Source organism: Phalaenopsis equestris, unplaced genomic scaffold, assembly GCF_001263595.1.
Source record: "Phalaenopsis equestris unplaced genomic scaffold, ASM126359v1 Scaffold000140, whole genome shotgun sequence".
NCBI lineage: Eukaryota > Viridiplantae > Streptophyta > Magnoliopsida > Asparagales > Orchidaceae > Phalaenopsis > Phalaenopsis equestris.
This window is the reverse complement of record NW_018164582.1, coordinates 241,465-247,722: the sequence shown is the minus strand read 5'-3', so window position 1 is coordinate 247,722 and position 6,258 is coordinate 241,465.

The window sequence follows — 6,258 nt, the reverse complement described above, 5'->3', positions numbered from 1 at the left end:
TTTCTTTGAGTGACTTGTACTCGGTTTTCCTCTAGCTTTGGTTAGGGAGGTTGCACTTAATCAAACAACTCATTTGGTCTTTCACCAGTGAGCCCTTTGGTATTCCACCTATGGACCCTTCGGTTTTCGCCCTAAGGGCCCTTTGGTCTTCGACTTATGAGCCATCCTTAGTCGAACTTCTATGTCTCCTATCCCGTTACATCTTTTGGAGATTCATGTGAATGTGTTTGTTATGTACAATTACAAAAAATTTCGAAAAGTGGACAAGAATAATACGGTTGCCTGCTGATAGGCCATTTCCTCCTACACTGAGAAGTCATGTGCTTGAATGCTTGCCAACATAAAAAAAAAAAACCTTAAAAATTGGATAGTTAAAATAAATATAAAAAAATGATTCAAAAAATTATGTTAAGCTTTGATGTTCAATTTATAATTTTTTTTATTATAAAGTAAATAGTTATTTGATATTTCCATGAAATTTATTTAGCTCTAAGAGAGATAGAAAAATAAAAATTTATGGGATCAGTTGGGAAGTCAAGCTAGTCTTGTACTATAAATAAGTTGATGAGTAGTTACCAATTATTCAATTGTGGGGTCCTATAAATATATTCAATAATAGCTCCCATTTGCCTATTTTTTTCCCCTAAACCCTAAACCAAAAAAAAAGGCATAATTTATTATCTAAGCCTTAATTTAACTAATTTTAGCTGTCCATCTATTTATGAAAAGTAGAATGATTAAAAATTAATTTAGGAAATGCCAACTATATTTACATAATATGCACCAATAATATTAAATTAATTACGATAAATAAAAATGTTTGTTGAATTATTAATGATATTTTAGCTTTAAGAAATCATAATAAATGTTTAATAAATTTTATTGAATATTTATTTTATGATTTTAGACCGTGATAATTTTTTTTCCTTGCAATTAAATAATTTAAAATTGTGTAAAATTAATCTTTTTTTAATATTTTAAAAAATTGCATGCACATAAATCACTTAATATATTGTGTGAATTATTAAATTATTAATAATTTAATTGTAACATGTTTATATAAAAATATTCGATAAGACATTTAAAATTATTTTATATTTTTTATAAATAAAGAATATTTACATATGTACATGTTGGTGAATCTTTCTAGCTAGAATCCTATATCTAAATAAAATTTTCATATCTAACAAATTCTTTTTTATCGAATATTTTATATTAAAATAAAAAAAATTATTTATAAATAAAAAGTTTTAAAATAAAGGTAAAGCCTAAAAGTTGTATAGCCGACAGAAGCTGTAATTCTTTTTAGAATTTTATGTAATTATTACTCAACGAAAGCCTATCGATGGGGGGCTCATCGGACGGCGCGGGCCATTCAAAACAGCTGACGTGGCTTCACGAGACGAGAGCGTCCCCTACACCGGACTGGCCGTCAGGAGTGGCGCACTGACAACAAGAAAGAAAGGCGTCCAATAATCGTAGCCGCCGTTGCTCGGAGATTCGTAGGATTTTCGTGCGACTTTTCCGCATGCGACTAATTGGAAAAATTAAAATAACCTCGGAGGTTGGTGGTATTAACGGAGAGTGCCATTATAATTTTCAATCAAATTATTTAACAAAAAAAAGGAAGATTACGCATCTAACAGGTACAGTTTCATTTTTACAAATATATTATCTTACTGCTTGAAAATAAAAATAATTACATGAGTATGTAAGAATTGTCAAGAAGCTGTCTTGTTTTCATTAAAAAATTTTTTATTCATAAACATTTTATTATTATTATTTATTTTATTGACAAAGAAATTAGAAAGCATATCTTGGGCATGTGATTTTCATACTCTTAATCAGCCTATTATTTATTTTCATCTTTTGTGTTCGTAAATTTTAATAAATTAACTGCGTATGTTACACATAATACATACATGCATAAATACATGCATGCATGCATACATACATGTCTGCATATATAAATGCCTGCAAACATACATGCATACAACATAAATTTTAATATTTTAAGCATTAAGTATACATACATTCATTTGTGACTCTTTGATTGACAGAGTTTGCATGACCCTTCGGATCACAAATTTGATCACGCCTACGTGCAAATAGATTTCATAGGCACATAAGATTAGTTGAGAGTCTCATCTAATGGCGCCAATCTTGTAATACATACATACATATATATATGTATGTATGTATCTATATTCATCCAAGCCCGTATGTATGTATGTATATGTATGTATGTATGTATTGTATGTATATGTAATATACATACATACATACATACATACATACATACATCTATATACATACATACATCTGTAAATATATATGTACAGATGTATGTATGTATACAGATGTATGTATGTATGTATGTATGTATACATACAGATGTATGTATGTATATATATATATATATCTTGAAGAATCATGTTTCTCGTAGCCAAAAACACTTGACACGGAAGCACATCAAAGTCACGTTGAATGTGCATGATAGTTCGATAATGATAAATATGCTCGTAAGGGTCTGTTGTCCCTTCATATGTATCGATGCTCAGAAGCTTAAAGCATGTTGGGATTGGGTGTTGGAGGACCGCATCCGCTAAGGGAGAAGATTCATGGATGTTATGGTGAGCTTAAAAACGATCCTTTTTCTCTAAGGTGAACTCTTCCAGGATGAGGCGTCGTAGTTCATAATGAATGACATTATCTGGAATGGCAGGAAGATGTGGAGATGTCGGGTGAGATGCACGAGATGAATGAATGGAACTTGTTGTATCTAGGAGTTCAACATCACGACCTGACAGGGGATATGTTCCTTCTTGAGGAGGCGAGTCGGCATGAGTTCCTCCGAGAGGTATGTTTCTCGTACGTCGCGGAGTTAATGGTAAACGAATTTCATCCAATGGTGTAGGCAGTGGCTGTTGAGCTCCGTGTATGAGCTGTAGGATCTTTAGTTGATACTCCTACATTCTACGCATTCGATCTTCTATTGAAGGACCCGTAACACCTTCATTGGAGGGATAGCGTCTTCTAGGGTGGGAAGATGAAGAAGCATGCCGCCCTTGGCTTCATGACTGCTCCCTGGAACGATGGGTGTTGGAGTGGGATGCTCCATTGTCACGAATATTGTGTATGGTGGTCATGTAGTAGACTGTGTAAGTACTTTAGTTGTTGGATTGAAACTTTCCCACAGACGGCGCCAAACTGATATGTGCTAGAAAATTCGCGGCGGTAGAGCCATGGATTATCGTCTTAGCGTTGTGCGAGGATTCAGTACACACTCAGATGAAAATGAATCAAGTTGTGATAACACCATAAGTTTTTACGTGGAAAACCCATAAAGGTGAAAAACAACGGGGTCTGACCCAGTTATAAAAATCCACTATAAGTTGATGATTACAGATGCCCCTTGTCCTACAGGCGGGAAAAGGTCACAAGATTTCCAAATTACAACGTCGACTGATGACGTCTGGTCAGCGATGATTGACGGAGGTCGGCGGTGATCGAAGGTAGTTGACGACAATCGATGACTGTCGGCGGTGGTCGACGGTGGTTGTCGACGGTCAGTGGTGGTTAACGGGGATCGACAATGACGAGGATGATCTTGAGCTTGAGCTCCTTCTCAAAGCCTCAAGTTCTCTCTTAAGCCTACTCCCCTCATGTGAGGAGTGAGGCTCTATTTATAATGTTTTGAGTGCAATTAATGCAGGAATATGTACCATTTTGATTGGACGGTCCGGAGAGCTTCCCTTAATCAAATGATGTTTGATGAACATTTGAGTGCCTTAACGATGTTGAAATTGAGCAATCTTGGGCTCGTTGGATTTTTCTTGTCGAGACGCTCGATTCGACTATGAACTCTTTAGATTTGACATCTGTTTGACCATTCAAATGCCTCCGAAAATCCTCTAAGAGTGGTTTGATGATTTGATCGAGGCTTGATTTGACTCAGATTGGACTGACTTTCATATCATTAGGTCCATCTCTTTGAGCTGATCAGTTTGACTATAAGTTTGCTGAAATCGAAGTTTCGGATGACTCTTAATCGAAGTTTGAATATTTCTTTTTCAAAAAATTGCACCGAGATTCGTGCCGGATGATGAAAATTTGTTGGTTGCGTATCAATAAATATGTGTGTGTATGTGTGTGTGTGTGTGTGTGTGTGTGTGTGTGTGTGTGTGTGTGTGTGTGTGTGTGTGTGTGTGTTGTCTACATGCTCTTGAGGGATTCAGAGCTAGCTCTACCACCATCGGACCACAACCATTATACATGATAGACTATTGTTGTCCAATCACTACCGTCGTCGACGCTAGACCTCCGCAATTTGGTCGCCCACAGGCACCATACCACGGTTGTTTGGCAACCTCCATCATCACCGCTAGACCAATACCTTCGATTTGTCACCGTTGTCAGGCCACATTTGACTAGCCACCACAATGGCTGCTGCATAGCAATTGCTGGCCAAAAACCACCGTTGTCACCACCAGAACACTATCATCATGCCACCACTGTTGCTAGACCATAATTGCTTGACCACCATTATTGTCACCACTAGACCCCCACCATCATGTTGTAGCATTTATCAGACTACTATCGCCCGACCACCATTATCATCGTAGTTGGACCCTCACTGTCTCACCTCAGCTATTTTTGAACCGCTGATGCTTGACCACCACCATCATTCACCAAACCATTATCATGCAAGTCGTCGCCACTGTCTGACAACCACTACACAACCATCTTCACCAGACCCTTGACCTCTGGTTCCCACTTCCAACAATGTTGACATCATATTTTTTTGTCACACAACTTCTATCATCAGTCTTCCATTACAATTGGGTTGACACCACTTCCCCAGTCTAATCTGTCATTCCCCTAGCTAAAGTCATGCTAAGAACCCCCACTGGTGTAATATTATTTCCAGATATTAAAGGGCCAAAAATGTCTTGTAACCTACATCAACATAGTTGAATCATTTCAACAGGGTTTGGTCCCGTAGTGACACATATTATTCTATATGTCAATTTCTTTTTTTATCTATGTGTATATCAGATTTTCATATAATACTAAGACATTAATATATCACACCACCACCATGAATTTACAATCACAACAATTAGGTTCATCTTGTCGAAATTTTAGTTTCTGTGATAAGTTAGTTAAAATAGCGTTTGGAAGGTCCCTCAAATAATCATGGAATTTTCTGATTCTCAAACTTGTATCAAGATTATTGTTTGATTGATAAGCTTTAAGATGGCCTGTCAATCCTAATTTAAAATTTTAAAAAAATAAATAAAAACCCCCCACAGAATTTTATTCAGAATAGAATTCATATGCCAATTAGAAGCATAAATAAGCCAAGTTTGAATAACCTTTTCTAGTTTTTGAGCTTGGCACATTCTTTTCTTACTCTATTCCAGCTCGGCCCACATTCAATTACATTCAAAAATATTATATTTATGGATGATATAGTTTAGATTTGTTCAGCTCATTTTATGCTTGAATGATATTATATTTAAGGTGAAGAATGGGTTTACAATATTAACTGGCATAGGTGGATTGGATACATATTGTTGAATTCTTGTGAGACGTAGAGTCTCATATTGTTCATGAGAACATACAACCACATCAAGATCTTGTATCGCAGAGAGGAGAGAGAGAGAGAGATGGATGAGAGTCACACGAGGGAATTTTAAGGAATGTATTAAATTCTTATCTTCGTTAAGCCATAAAGATCAAGCTCCTCGGAAGTTTCCTAAGTTACATGATTTTAGAGGGAGAGAGAAAAAGAGAGCGGGAGGGTGAAAGAGATAGATCCAAATCCTCACCACCACCTTTTCCCTTCCTTTTTATACAAATGAGATAAAAGCAACGATAACTGATGTGACAGATTTCATACTGTACGACACACTTATTCGGTGTCTTATGAAAATACTGTGATGTGGATGTCAGGTATTGAAAAGACAACGCATGTTATTGGTGCCCGATCGAAAAGATTTAGTCTCAAATGTCGGGCGACATTTTCAATATAAAAGATTAACAAATGTCATTACTAGTTATGATGGTTTTCTCTAATAGCTACCCTTCACATGTGGGTTAGCTTGCCCTTTTGAGGATAGTGAATTTAATCAGGTCGGTGGTGAGTTTGATTCAGCCACTTAAACAGGTAGGCTCGATTAAGTAAAATAAGTAAAAAAATATTTTCTTATAGTCGTATATGTGCACACGTATGCACACTTATATATATATATA